The sequence below is a fragment of the Anopheles maculipalpis genome, chromosome 2RL (genome assembly GCF_943734695.1).
Source record: "Anopheles maculipalpis chromosome 2RL, idAnoMacuDA_375_x, whole genome shotgun sequence".
In the NCBI taxonomy this organism is placed as follows: Eukaryota; Metazoa; Arthropoda; class Insecta; order Diptera; family Culicidae; genus Anopheles; species Anopheles maculipalpis.
The window spans coordinates 42,757,384-42,772,086 of NC_064871.1; the positions used below are offsets into that span (position 1 = coordinate 42,757,384).

Genomic DNA, 14,703 nt, shown 5'->3' on the forward strand with positions numbered 1-14,703 from the left:
ATTTTTTTGGTTGGCTTCGAATTGCTTCCCCACCCACCGTATTCTCCAGATCTGGCCCCCAGCGACTTTTTCTTGTTCTCAGACCTCAAAAGGATGCTCGCAGGGAAAAAATTTGGCTGCAATGAAGAGGTGGTCGCCGAAACTGAGGCCTATTTTGAGACAAAACCGAAGGAGTACTACCAAAATGGTATCAAAAAATTGGAAGGTCGTTATAATCGTTGTATCGCTCTTGAAGGGAACTACGTTGAATAATAAAAACGAAGTTTGACAAAAAAATGTGTTTTTCTTTGTTAGACCGGGGACTTATCAGCCAACCTGTTAATCCCCTTCGGATGCAATGCACCTCTTCCACCTCTTCTTCAACTCCTCGAAGCATGTGGAAAACGCGGATGCTGGGATGTCCTTTAGTTCCGCCGTCGCTGCGGCTTCTATCTCCTCGACAGTGTCAAAACGGTGCCCCTGAAGCGGCCATTTTAGATTGTTGAACAGCCAGAAGTCGACTGGTGACAAATCTGGTGAATCGGAACAATTGTTTTGCCAGTTGTTGCGAAAAACTCCCTCAAAATGATGACCGTATGGGAGGGTGCACTATCGTGATGCAAAAACCAGCTGTTGTTTTTCCACAAATCCGGCCACTTTCGTCGGATGGAGGTCCACAACGGCCGCATTACGCTTAGATAGTAGTCTTTGATCACCGTTTGTCCCTTCGAAAGAAGTTCCTTGTGAACCACGCCACGATAGTCAAAGAATACCGTCAGCATCACCTTGATTTTAGACCGGCTACTTCTTGGGCCTCGGGAACGGTACTCGCCGGACTTGTCCGTTGCTGCCAGTTATAATCGATTTCAGCTTTCCAGCGTAGTCTGCTAGCATCGTTTTACAGACTTCGACGCGATTTCGGCACCAGGCGAGACTTCAGGATGGTGTTGACCGAGGCTTTGGGTATCCCAACACTTTTCGAAAGGTCTCGTTTCATCAACCGACGATTGTTGACCACCAAAATCCTTGATTTGGACGACGTGGGCGTCGTCGGTCGAGGTGGATGATCTCCCCGGACGGTCCTCGTCTTCGACATTCTCAATATCACTTCCATTCCCAATATTAGTGTACCATTCGTACAACATTTTTCTTCGACATAGATTCTTCCCCGAAGGCTTTTTGTAACATCCGCAATGTTTCCGCTGCGTTTATTTCATTGCGCAAACAAATTCTGATACATGCGCGCTGCTCCTCAAACTTGGACATGATCAATATGGACAAAAACACTTGGCGGAGCACTCCAAAAACAAATTGTCACTCACTAGCCGGGTTGATGTTGTGACTTGAAACGTGGCCGAACTGTCAAAAACATACATACATTGACAAACGAAAAATAAAAACAAGGGGCGGGACTTTTTTTGGCGCGCGAAATTTGACATCCAATGTCATCTTATTTTTCGGACACAGTAGTAGATTAATTTGATTTTTTTCGTTACCAACGGTATTTTCGTCAAACATTTCTCATTCGTTTCCTTACAAAGCTTTTTCAAGCGCTAGACTGAGCAACAAACGAGCAAAGGATGCAAATTTCTCATTACGTGGAAAATAAATAGTAACCCCAATTGAGTAGAAACCCAAAATGACTTACGAAAAAAAAAAACAAAAAAAGGTACAATAAACAAAAAAATGATAAATATAATAAACACTACAAAACACACGCACAGGCAGCAGATAAAATAATCGAAAAAGGGCCAGTAACCTTTTTGTTTCAAATGAAGAGAGCGCAGAAACAGCAGCAGCAAGTAAATAAGTAGGAAAAAAAAGCCCCCATTGCCCTCTGTCTGGCTGTGCACGGCACCACCTGTTCCCAGGCAAACCTGGTTGAGGGCAGACGTGAAGATAGGTGCGCGAAACAGATCAACGAACCGAATCGAAACTCGGTAAGGCAAAAATGCCACAACACATTGTGGACGTTATTTGACACTCAGGAACAGGGTCAACACACGCCGCGGTATATTAGGACTTTGGGGAAACATTGACAGAGAGATAGTAAAATAAAAAATTAAAAGCACTTTTTTAAATACTTAAGATGAGAAGGGGGAAAAAATTGTTTGTTCATTGTTTGCCAACTCCAACATTGCTCCAAAATGGCACAAAACGCCCAAAAAACAGAGCGATTACTTCCGTGTGTTGCTGTCTTAAAGCTTATAATGAATACAAATTGCAGCACTTTGTTAGTTGATTGAGAGATGAATCCACGATATCACTTTCGTAGAAAAACTCATTTTCAGTTTCAAGGGTTCAAATGACACTACAGACTTTTTGAAATATTATATGCTTACTATTTTATTTACCACAGCGAAAACTGATTATCGCTCATGGAAAAAAAAACAATTAATAAAAAAGGTTCCAAGCGATAGGAAGCTTCTTCCTTATCAGCTGTGTTGAGGGAGTCTAGTTTTCGCATCTCTCGCACGACCGCACGCATACACAGACACACACTCGTTGCTTATCGCTAAACGATCACAGACAGTGGCCATTTTTCTGTCACCAGACAGTACATTGTTGCATCGAAAAACTAATAAGTTTACTGATTTTATTTACCAAGCATGTGCAAGCTCATCGAACGGGCCGATGCGACAAACCCTAATAGAATCTGTTTCTTCACGCACACTATTCTCACGCGTAGAAGACTGGAAGACATGATTACCGATCATCGTAATGGGGGATCGTAATCCTACCGACAGAGTCTCGCAGAAGAAGCAAGAAGCAGAGGGGTTTTCGTCATCTCAATCCCTCGATGCCTTTTTCTTTAAGCTTGTTTTATGTTTGTGTCCTTTCCCAACAACATTCGGCTGTTATCTATCACCTGCATGTCATGCTCTTTACGTATTCCATCACTTCCACATAGGGTTTCTTCCTTCATCGGTGTACTTTATTATTATCTTGCAAAGAGTGAAGAGATGCAACGATCTCATCTTTGAGCTTTGAGCTTCTTAGGTTTGTTTTGTCTTGATTCGTTACTGTTTCGCTTGGTTCAAACGATGAAACAGGTAAGAGAAGAACAGCTAAAACCATGTTATCCACTATAGTGGACCATTCATCCTCGTATCATCTCATTTTGTCGTGATTTGCACACCAAAAATAATTAGTTTTTGGCACATTCTGTTAGGACCTTTGGACCGTTGCCGTACTAATTCGGTATTTAAAATGTGTTTTACAAGATTCCAAATGCTTTAATGTATCAAATTATATTTTTACTTCATAAGTATCTGTATGTGGCTATGCCTTCCCGAAGGACCAAACCGCAATAGCGTGAAGTTAGAGTGAAGTGATTTAAATTATGCTGTCATGCTTATCTTCTTCACCAACGCCACACGTAAGCCACCACCACTACAAGCCATCCTTTTCACACATACACACTCGCATCAGCACATCCAGCAGCACCTTTCCGTGTGCCGTTGATGGTTTTTTATTTGTTTGCCCTCGGTCGTCGCCTACTTAGAGCTGGTTACTGCTGCTGTTGCTTCTTCCCACTGTTGCTGCTGTTCGGTACGGCGAAGTGAGAGACACTGTGGCCCTTCCTCACTTCGGGCTCACATCCCTTCCGAGAAGCAACAGCAGGGCAGCATTCACCTTTCAGTACCACACAAAAGCGCAGCACATCATCGGAGATAAGCTCATGTTTTTTTCGGTGGATAATCGACATCGAACATCGTGGAACACAAGACGACCGCGTGGAGGATACAAAAACAAGAGCGAAAAACAGCAGCGTGAGCGTGATTCGATGAGAGTTAAAAACTCGCGCATCTCCTTACGCTCTAGCTCACTTGCCGCGTGCGGCATTCACTGCGGCACCGAGTACAGGGGAACGATGATGATGCGAGGATGGAATAATAACTCTCCGGGAAACTTTATGTGATGGTGGATCTGGTAAAGGAGCGATGAAAAATAATAAAATAAAACTAAATCGAACATCTCACCAGCAGCGTAACTTGGGGTGGAACGAAGATATGAAAGCCAAAAAATGCTTCTTTTTCCGAAAAGGGAGAGAGAGAGAGCGCTAAATGATGATCGCCTCATCGGAATAGGCGCACACTTCTCAGTTGAAGAGGGTAAACTTTATGGCACAACAAGGGCACAAGGGGGTGAGTTGAAGGGCGCATCTAAGCACATGGATCAATGATTCGGTCGTGCGGGTCGAAGGAATTTCCGGCGTAACAAAACGTCCTCTCGGTCTCGCTGCCTCTCTCTTTCGCTCTGAGTGCACCGGGGCGTACTTGGATGGAAGTTTTAGGATATGTGTTTTTGTTCAACTTTTTCATTTATAGCACAGCACACATGTAGGATAGGTCATGAAAATCTTCAAACACAACCTCCCAATCTTTGTGACCCCCTTAGAACAGCCAGAGAGCATTTAAGGAATTGATGGTTGTTTTATTAGCGCAGTTCATAAATCCGGGAATAAACCTGAGAATCTGAATTTATTCCGGTTGAGTTTTTTTTTCCATTTCGTTTCTGCAGATTCTTTTTAACCTTCTGATTCTCCCCACCGGAACATACGCACATGATGCGAATGCACCATTTTGCAACCCATGCACACAACCAAACCAGAAATGCACACCAATAACACTGCAACAACAACGGCAGCCACACAAGACGGAAGAAGAAAAAAATGTGTTAAAAGATCAACAACATCTGCGAGGGTCAGTCTAGTTGGCGACGACCGCGACTTTACCCTTCGTTTTCTCCCGCCTCTCCCGAGCAAGCGCTCTCTCTCTCTCTTTCCTGCAATCACAATCGTTTACTGGAGACGCGCATACACAAACTCACCTTGTTTGACGCACTTGAATTGCCACCGTCACCGTCAGTTGAAGTTTATTTGAAAAATAATAACAAAAACCCAATCCTGATAGGGAGTGTAAGCGTATTACGCGAGTGAGGAGTGGTATATACGCGTACTCCACAAAAACAAAGCTCACCCGTACACAATTAGTGCTCCTCCTCTCATCAACGGGGATATAGCTCAGTGGTAGAGCGTTCGCTTTGCATGTGAAAGGCCCCGGGTTCGATCCCCGGTATCTCCAGCAATCGGAACACACTCTGTGCTTCTCTTTTTGCTACTGCACCCTATTTCTCCAACAATCACAGAACGGAACAATTGCGTCACCAGGAGTCGGCGGTTGTGGTGTTGCGTGCGCACCTGTGAGGACACTCGACTCACTTGCACAGCAGATCCGGTTTATTACCCTTTTGCGCATGGAGAGGAGACTCTTGCAATCGCGCTGCTGTTGTCGAGTTCTCTAAACTGCGGGGGATTAATCTTTTCTCGCGTGCGTCCCTACAGCAGTGTCAGCGAGTGAGTGTGGAGGTGTTACGATCCTGTTCCTTCGCGTCTCTGTGCACAGTTTTTGATTAATGATCGCCCGATCTTGACCGAGAAGAGAGGCCGAGAATCAAAAGCTTCTTGCGACGTCGTCGTCCGAGCTTGACCAACCGGTTGGGATTCGCGAAGAAGTTATAAACGCAATTAAGTCACAGTCGATGGAAAGTATCAACCCTTGCCGTTTTAGGGTTTCTGCACATTGGGTGGAGGGGGGACAGAGGCAGTCGACCGTTGGCCTTTTTTTGTGCCGTTGTTGTTTTGTCTGTAACCTGTAAGTTCTGTTTCCTTGTGCGCAACCCGAAACGGTTGAATGAACTTTCGCCGAAGCAAGAGTAATGTTGCTTGGGTGCGAAACGAACTTGCTATTTGCAAAAAAAAAAAAAAAACGCGGTTTGAAGTTATATTTACCATTAGATTACACCGTTCTTTTTTTCTTAGTATTCTTTCCCTCCTAAGTCCTTGGTGGAAAAATTGTGGCCAACTGACTGGAAGTGGCGTGCTAATGATTAATTACGTGAATCAGCTATTCCCCACCGAGCAAAGCGAGAAAGCTAATCAAAACAGTAATACCTTTCCTTGCAAGTTTAGGAACGTAGTTGAACAATTTTTAAGACCCTATGCGGAAACCCTCCGATAAAAAAAACTTAAAGCCATATGGAGGTGACAACTACTGCTGGAGGTACGCCTACATGCAACAGGATACAGGAGGGAAGGAATGAGCGGAACGGAGGCAAACAAGACGAGAATAATACGAGACCACCACGGGCCCGAAAGTTTGAACAGCAGGTCCACGCGGACACACGTTGCCACCTTCCCACCTTGTGTGCTGCTGTCTTCGATTCCTATTGCCTGACGATCTCGAGGTTTTATTTTTTGGGGAAGTACGGGAAAAAATGACACCTTCACCAAGTGAGCGGAAATCAAACAAAACCTCTCCAGCACAAGAAAGCACAACAGTTGTGCTGGGATGAAACCATTTTTTTTTCTTGAAGCAAATAGCAAGAAACTGAAATCAACCCTCAGGGGCACGTGGAGCAACATATGTCGTACGTTCCGAATTTTGTTGGAGGGATTTTAATTGTGTTTATTATTTATTTTCTGCTTCTTTAATAACGTATCTTTTTCTGTTTAATTTTCAAATATGTATATAAAATGTATAGCAATAATTTACATTTTCTGTAAGTAAAATAAACATTTGGTTCATATATTAAACGTCCAAAAGATCACGAAAATTTGGTGTGGTTGAAATACCAATTAGGAGGAACGTTTGATTGCAAGTAGTAAAAGTTTGTGCTAGCAAAACTGTAAAATAAAAAAGCAAAAAGATGGAACTGACATTCTGTGAACTAAACTGTAATGCTTCTAAATTGGTGCTTCACAATGCCTGAAAGAATTCATATTTGTTTCACTCAATTATACTGATTTTTTTTTCTCTAGAACTAATCTTTTCTAAACTTGAGATGCATTTTTCCGAAAAATCCGAGATAAACAAGCATAACAACAAAAAGTGTATATTAATTACTAGTCAAGGCCCGGTAGAACCTACCTTTGTGCCCGCAAATTCCGGGATGCATGGAAACTCTGAGATACACTTAAACCTTAAACGTTTCTATTTCATTTGCAGCTTTTTTGTATCGCAAATAACTTAAGATAGCAATGTTCAACATTCTCTTTGATTACAATACATTTTCTTCTACAAATGACCGTGAAATTACCTTTACCTGTTTGTATAGGTGTAATAGGTGCTTACATTTCTTATCGGTTGGTAAGCGTTTTCAAATCGTTTCTTTGTCCTGGCGAATTGGAAAAATCTCACCAGCGCACGATGTACAAATTCTTCATTTTGTGAATTTTACAGATTGTCCAGTTATAGAAAAAGAGTTGAAAATATGCAAAGCTTCCCGATGAGCAATTTTGACTATTGCTCCTATTATCATTGCCAATAATCATACTTTTACTAATTCTAGCACATATCAGTAGATGGTCTGGAACGTGTCAATACGTTGTGAAGGCCCGTTAGTATCTGCCTAGGAGGTTTTAAAAAAAAAGGGTCCCGGTTCGTGGTGATAACCTTGACTACCTTGACTACCTTGCAATGGGATGCAGAGGGATGCAATGACAGTCCCTCTGAGCAAACCGATTGTTCACACGGCGCTATTCAATCTTAAGCTGTCTTCATCGCATAGTCCTATTGCTATTCCCTCATCTCTACCAGAGCCGAATTTTCCTATAAGGGGAATGATCGTCGGACTTCAGGTGCTTGAAGTCTCTGTTCGTTTCCGTGTAGACTGCTCATCGTTGGAATATGCCTCGATCATTTGATTCTCCTCCAGCGTGGAAGCTATAGCAATAGTGGAGCGGATTCAGACGACTTTCACTCGCTTTGCCATGCGCAATGTATTTGGCACTCCTAGCCTAGCGTTACCATCGTATCCTGTGCGCTGTCACTTGCTGGGTCTGAAGCCCTTAGAATCTTTTCGCCCAAATGGTCAAGCCTCCCTTCTCCTTAATGCCATTGAAGGTCCTGTCTCACTCTCATCCATTAATCTACATGTACCCACGCACCGTCTTCGTTCTCGTCCTCCCCTTGCGGTTGCATGAAGGATATCTTCATTTGGTATGAATCATTGTTGGTTTAGTTGTTTTCCAATCTGTTTCATGTTGTTGTTTTCTGGATGCATAAAAACATATTCAAATTCGACCGGCGAGTAATTTAAGATTATTGACAATACGGTGGCAAAATAAAATGATTAAAATATAAAGAACTTACAGGTAATCACTGTTGAATCGTGAAGCTCTTTGTTTACAGAATCGGAAATTTCAGCCGAAACCAATCGGTCGTAATCCGCCGCCGGCCGTGGTTTGTCCGCATCACCAAGGATCAGCAAACAGTGAGCATTGGGAAAACTCTTTGACTTTTTGATACTCAATCACATGTATGCTTGCAATCTAAAACTCAAGCCGAATGATCCTCCAGGATGATACTTTAAAGTTCTAATTTAAATTTAATTATTTTTATCATGCGTTGACAAGTTTTAAGATTTGTTTTACGTGAATTATAAATTTTTAATGAAAAAAATCGAAAATTCTGGACTATAGGATCATTGCTATTCAAATTTTGCAGTGGGAAAAGCGTAGTTTTTGCTCATACTTGGATGTACAAAATTTCTCCAAACCAACTATATGAAAAGAGGTGTTGCTGTAAAGTAGAGTAGACTTTACCCCTATTTATTTTATTTATTTATAATTAAATATGACGGTCCTGTGTCGTGTTGTCAACACCGCTTCTGTTGAATAAATTTTATAATCATATTGATAAGGCATTTCCTCCTTATTCTTTGCCTTATCCCGGGCATACTCGGTTAACATGGTTATCAACTCGGTCCCCTTAACCCCTACTTGGATGTTTTTTCTCCATACAAATTGTATGGGAAAGCACGACGCCGTAGACAAGAGTAGACTTGACCCCTACTTGGATGCGCAGTTTTTTCGTATTCTTGATATCTGCTATGTTTCTGGGAAATCACACATCAATATTACAAGTCTTTTACTTCAATTTTACAATTTACATCGAAGGAAGCATCATTGCGACCGGATGACCGTGTAGGTCAGGACCGCACTGTATCAGATGGACGAGGGGCGTATGCATACCGCATCCAAGGTGCTCTGTGTCATCTGATTGGAACGCTTGATCCTGTCTTTCTGGGTATGTATCGATGCATGCGCAGTCATACTTCCACGATTCGAGTGTCGAGGAACAACGAAATAAAATGGTTGACGCGCGGTTGGCGCTTAGCAGCAACATGGATCGGCTGATAGTGGCTACCCTTCAAAAAACATGTTTGTTGCATGCAATCCGCTGGTTAAAAGAAATTATAATAGTAAACACCTTCATAATTTAGAATCCCATTGTGTTCTTAAGTTTTTTTAAAGGCTGAAGTTGGATTTTATATCAAAGCTTTACTTACTTATTTACAATTAATTATGACGGTACAATGACGTATTGTGACACATAAAATCTATTACTTTTATTATTTATTTATAAGGAATGACCTGCTCGTAAAAAAATTGCTTACATTTAATTTATGGATGAGAATTTTGTTCCCAACCTTCTTCTTCTTGGCTTAAGGACTCAAGCCGAGTCAAGCCTCACTACGGGTTCCAAACTTGTTAGGTTCATTTCGTTCCTTTAATGGAACAGTCGGAGCTAGGTTCAAATAAAACCACAAAGTAGGTTTTTTTACATCTACATCTGTCCAACAGTATGCTAAATCTTGCTAAAATTAAATTCCTTTTTTTTCCCGTATAAAGCTCCGATTGAAGCAAAATTACAAACAGAGCAACGCTAAAAGCAGCAAAGCAATGTTAACGCTTGTTCTAATTGTGGTTTTGTAAAATCAGGTGAAATAATTGTGGAACTTGTGGTCCTCTTCTGCGGAAGAGGAGGACTTTGATCCACGATATTGTTGTGCTGGGGAGATATCTTTCAATTTTTTATTGAAGTAGGTTCAAAGAACCCACTGGGTTCGTAACGTTCCTTACTGAAAATAAACTTGTACTTTATACTGAAAATAAATGGTACTTTCTCATCACTAATTTTATCCGAAGTTATACATATGAGTTCCTCATAGAAGCATCATGAAAAATTTGTCTGAAAAACAAATAATTTGTTTCATTATTTATTTTATTTGTTTATAATTAATTATGACGGTACAATGCCGTATTAAGTAATATTCACATAATGATAAGGCATTTCCTCCTTATTCTTTGCCTTATCCAGGGCATACTCTGTTGAGTACATGTTTCAATATGTTCAAATTATATTTCTTACGAACCCATTTCCTATTGAGAATTTATAGTTGTATTTTCCTATCGTTTTGAGGCATTCCAATCAGTTAAGTTTACTGTTTTTGCAATACAAAAACTATAGCAGTAGTTAAAGTTATATATTTATTGATTTTAAAGATACCAGAAGCAATTCGGAAAACTGAAAAACGAATGAAAATAAATAATGAAGTTGCTTTTCTAAAGAAATCCTCATTTCCCATCAATCGATTCCAAAACAAACAACGCCAGAACAGCGAGTTTCCTTCCCCTGCCCCAACAAATCACCAATTTATGCACAACATTTGCACCTTGACATAACATAATCTACCAGAAATCCACCGATGTCAATTAAATCCGGCGCACTGAATACGTCGGGCATCATTTTTACCGTCCCACAGGGGTTCCAGCCTTTTACACGTGCGCGTGTGAAAATACGTGAGACGAAACGAACGCGCGCGCGTTGCTGGCACAACGAAAGCGCGGCAGCAAAATAAGTGGTTTTATAGTAGTTGCGCGTTGTATCGTGCTACCCCTGTAATGTGTGCTACCCGGCTGTGTCCGTGTGCTGACAATCATGCTCGTTTCCGTCTCACCATAAATTTGCATCCGGCATCCCATAATGTGAGCACGGGCGCCCGGACGCGCGTCCAGAATTGCATTTTCGCGGCGAATTGTGTGTGTGTGTGTGCACGACGGCGGGTGAATCTGCACACATACTCACCCGGCGGAGTAGAGTCCCGCATAATATCCTTGCCGGTCGTCGAGTCCTTTGTTCGTGAGTCAAGGCAGGCTGGGCGTGTGTGAGAGTGAGCGAGAGAAACCCCCTTCCAAGCAGTGTCTACTATGTTGTTCACACACTTTAAGCTTCCTTTGCAAACGGAGCAGTGGAAAATGTTCGCTTTTCCACTCGTTTCCCCGACACACCATCCACACGCTTTCTTCCATTCCTTTCCTGTGTAACCGTCCTTCTTTCTAAGCAGCTAAATATTCGTATCGAACACGTTTCACTACATCTCAGCCTCAACACCCGTGCTCGTTTATGAGAAGATTCGGCCACACTTTGACAAAAAGAGTACGGTGATGCGAGTGAGTGAGAAACATACAAACGCAGGCTGCTGAGATGAGGTTAAATCCGAGCATCGTGTGATATTTCATCCAAACGGTGAAGTTGACTTGATTTGCAGTCGTTTCACGTTTGCTTCCTCTTGCTGCTCCTTTCGTCTGTTTCTTGGCCTCTTTCAACCTATGAAGTTGCTTCGTCTTTGAATGATATTTATTTAGCTTAAACCAAAAAAAAAAGCTTATACGTGTATATGAAACAGAATGTTGATATTAAGTGAACCTAAAGGAAGCAATAATTTTAGTTTAAATGGTTACACATACAAAACAAAACATGTTCCTCAATTTCTTAAACTTTTCCTGCAGATTGTTGTCGTCGGTTAACAAATAAAACTCAAATTAATCAATCTCATATTGCCGTTTGTTTGTTCATGCCAACCAAATCTAAGCTCTCCAACATCGTTCTCCGCTCCGGTCGTGTACCGCAGCGTACCGTCGTCATTTGGGCGGCCTTTTGACGCCGAAATTGTCATAAAACTTTGCCAAACAGTGGACCATTAAACCGTGTAGGCGTTTCACGTTTTCTCTCTGTCTCTATCTCTTCTTCTCTTCCTCTCTTTTTCGTTCTCTGTATTTTTTATACCCGATGTTTCGTATTCTATACAAAAAAAAACTGCGCCATGCTGCCTTGAGCTTTACGGGCTCTTTGGACAGTTTAATTATGCTTTTTTAAAGGTCAGAAAGCAATATTTTGAAGGTTCTAAATGGGATAAAATGTGCGTTAAGTTAAGAAGTTGGTTTTGGTTCAATAAATTGAAACAAAAACCCGAGTAACACAGACTGCAAGCACTAGCGAAACTAATTGCCTTTGCAGTACCGAAAGTATGTGAACAATGTTGTTATGTATGGTCACGAGTACGCTTCGCTCAACAAAAGCGAAAAGACACACAATCCAAATAATGCACGAAAGTCCACCAATAACAGAGTGAAAGAAACCCAATTAAATAATCAATTGGCAGCGGATCATCGGGACCCGCCAGCAAATACACCAATAATAGCGAGGAGGAAGAGAAAAAAAAAGAACAAAAGAATGAACGCGCCGAATCTAGCCGGAAGATGATGCCGGAACGGGCAAAACGCACCCAGCGTCGGTAGAACATAAAAGCCAAATAATCAACACCGACGAGGGGTTGATATAAATAATTATATCCCCCTTCAAATAATAATAATAAAACACAAGGCGGGCGCCTACTTTACGCACAAAGCTCTGCTGCCGCCCAACCAAGTAAATGTGAGCAGATTTTGGGCAAGCTTTCTCGCTCGGTTCTACGCTTGCTCTCAACTATGTGTATCTTTGTCTAAACATTCTTCGGTGAGGAAATTCTCATCGGTGAGAAAAAGGATGAGTAAAGCGCGCCAAGCGTGAGAGATACACGCAAAAAAATAGACACACAAAAACCAAGGACCAAACACAGCCACCGGAACTGAACGAAGAACAATTTTGTTGGAAGCGTTTTTTTTTTGTTAAATCAAATTTGTGTGTTTGGTTTTTAAAAATCAATAAGTGGTTTGTCGATTAAGTGTTTCTTTATTTTAAACCAGGGTTTTTTTTATACATAAAAATGAATGCTGTAAATAAAGGCTTATGATGATGACAAGTTGGGGAATTTTATAATGACAAGTGATAGAATTAAAAAAAGGAAACTGATTATGGACAGCTGAAAAACATGTTTTGTAACAAAATGATTCTGATATATACAATTAACTACAATAAAATCCACCATCGAAACGAAGATAACAATCTGCCAACATCAATAATACCCGAAAAGTAGTTTCAAACTTCGATCTCCCATCGAACGGGGTCCATCAGTGGAGCCGATTTACCAAATCAGATATAAACACACATACGCACCCCAACATACGCAATATTGTGCCGAATGGTCTTTTGTGCGGCCAACCATATCCGCGCGCCGCTTGCATTAATTTATCAATTCTAAGCGCTAAAGTGTAAACTTATGGACCAAAATTCGCTCGCCAACAAGCTCCCCAAACTAACCCCCTCTTCACACACACACACACACACAATCCAGAGTCGATGGTTTCGGGTCGCTCGCAGACAGAACATCCTACATCCAGCCCCCCCTCCCATATACATATCTCGCTCACTCGTTCACCCGCTGCGGTGCGGAAAATAGGGAAGCCGTGTGGGCACATTCGGGTGACCGTAACGTAATCACTTCCAATTTTACTGCACCACCCTCCCTTCCTCCCTCCCATCCTCTCTTTCGCTCACTCACTCACCCATCGAAAGCCCAAAGCAGAACCCTTCGTAGCATAAAACCGTCGCGCTCGGCGTTCGAGGGTTTGGATTCCTATATAACATTTGCCCTGACTGTGCCACCACTTGCGTGTGCCGCACGGCAGTCTGTTTGCCTTACAAAACAGTCGGCAATGCGGGCGAACGAAAAGGTAAACCCGTGATGCGTTCATCTCGCTCGGCCACAACTGGTGAATGGAGCAAAAGGTTTCGAATCGAAGTGATTCCGAAGCAAGAGAATCGATGTACGGGGTGCTCGTGCCCCTTCCCGTTTGGCTGCAGAAAATCAAGAACGGCGTTATGGCCAACGACCGACCCAAACTCCGAGAGTTCAGGCCATGTCTTCTTTACTGAAATGTCTTCCATTTCTCGAACAAAGCGAGAGAGAGAGAGAGAGAAAGGCCGGCCCGTGTGCGTATATCCCGCATACACTTCCCTTCAGATATACCTTCTTTTCCTGGAACTACGGGAGCTGTTCCGTACGCCGTGTGCTTATGCTTTGTTGAGCCAAGAACGATGCTACACGGTCGTTGCAGAAGGGTGGGCAAGGAGGGCGCGCACAGGGAGGGTTTGAAATGTGTAGGTTTTTGCTGATAGTTACATAAATACCACGGGAAGTGTAGTGCAGCCGACCACCATCAAACCATCATCATACGAACCAGCACCAGCTTTTAAGCTCGACAAATTAGACATTTATTCCTAGCAAGCGTGTCAATTGAAAAGCTAGAAAATCATGTTTGATGGAAATTCATAATTTCTAACACTAATTATGAGGCATTGTTGCAAAATATGAACAATAATAATACTTATATATACACTAATCGAACATAACCAATTTAAATTGCAGTACGTGAAATAACCGAGGGAAATTATGCAAGTCGATTACAGCTTCCAATACCTGTAGCGATCTGGCAAAACAATCTCTCGACAGGCAGTCGTGGCCGAGCGGTTAAGGCGTCTGACTAGAAATCAGATTCCCTCTGGGAGCGTAGGTTCGAATCCTACCGACTGCGATTTTAAAAAACTGTGTTTTTCTTTGAACCCTCTAGAACGGGGGGGGGGACACCTGAAGGTGCCTTTTTGTTGTTGTTGTTTTTGTGTGAAGATAAACATTATTTCAACCCTTTCATAATTC

The 14,703-nt window shown here is 42.1% G+C and overlaps 1 protein-coding gene and 2 non-coding genes across 4 annotated transcripts in view; 2 read left to right on the forward strand and 1 right to left on the reverse strand.

Annotated features, from left to right (window-relative positions):
* The window catches only part of LOC126556944 (hypoxia up-regulated protein 1), a 284,918-nt gene that overhangs the window by 97,955 nt on the left and 172,260 nt on the right, over nucleotides 1-14,703 (reverse strand). The gene's annotated exons all lie outside the window — the stretch shown is intronic.
* On the forward strand, nucleotides 4,995-5,066 carry Trnaa-ugc (transfer RNA alanine (anticodon UGC)). The gene has a single exon. It is a non-coding gene; the product is annotated as a tRNA-Ala (tRNA).
* On the forward strand, nucleotides 14,500-14,581 carry Trnas-aga (transfer RNA serine (anticodon AGA)). Its single transcript has one exon. It is a non-coding gene; the product is annotated as a tRNA-Ser (tRNA).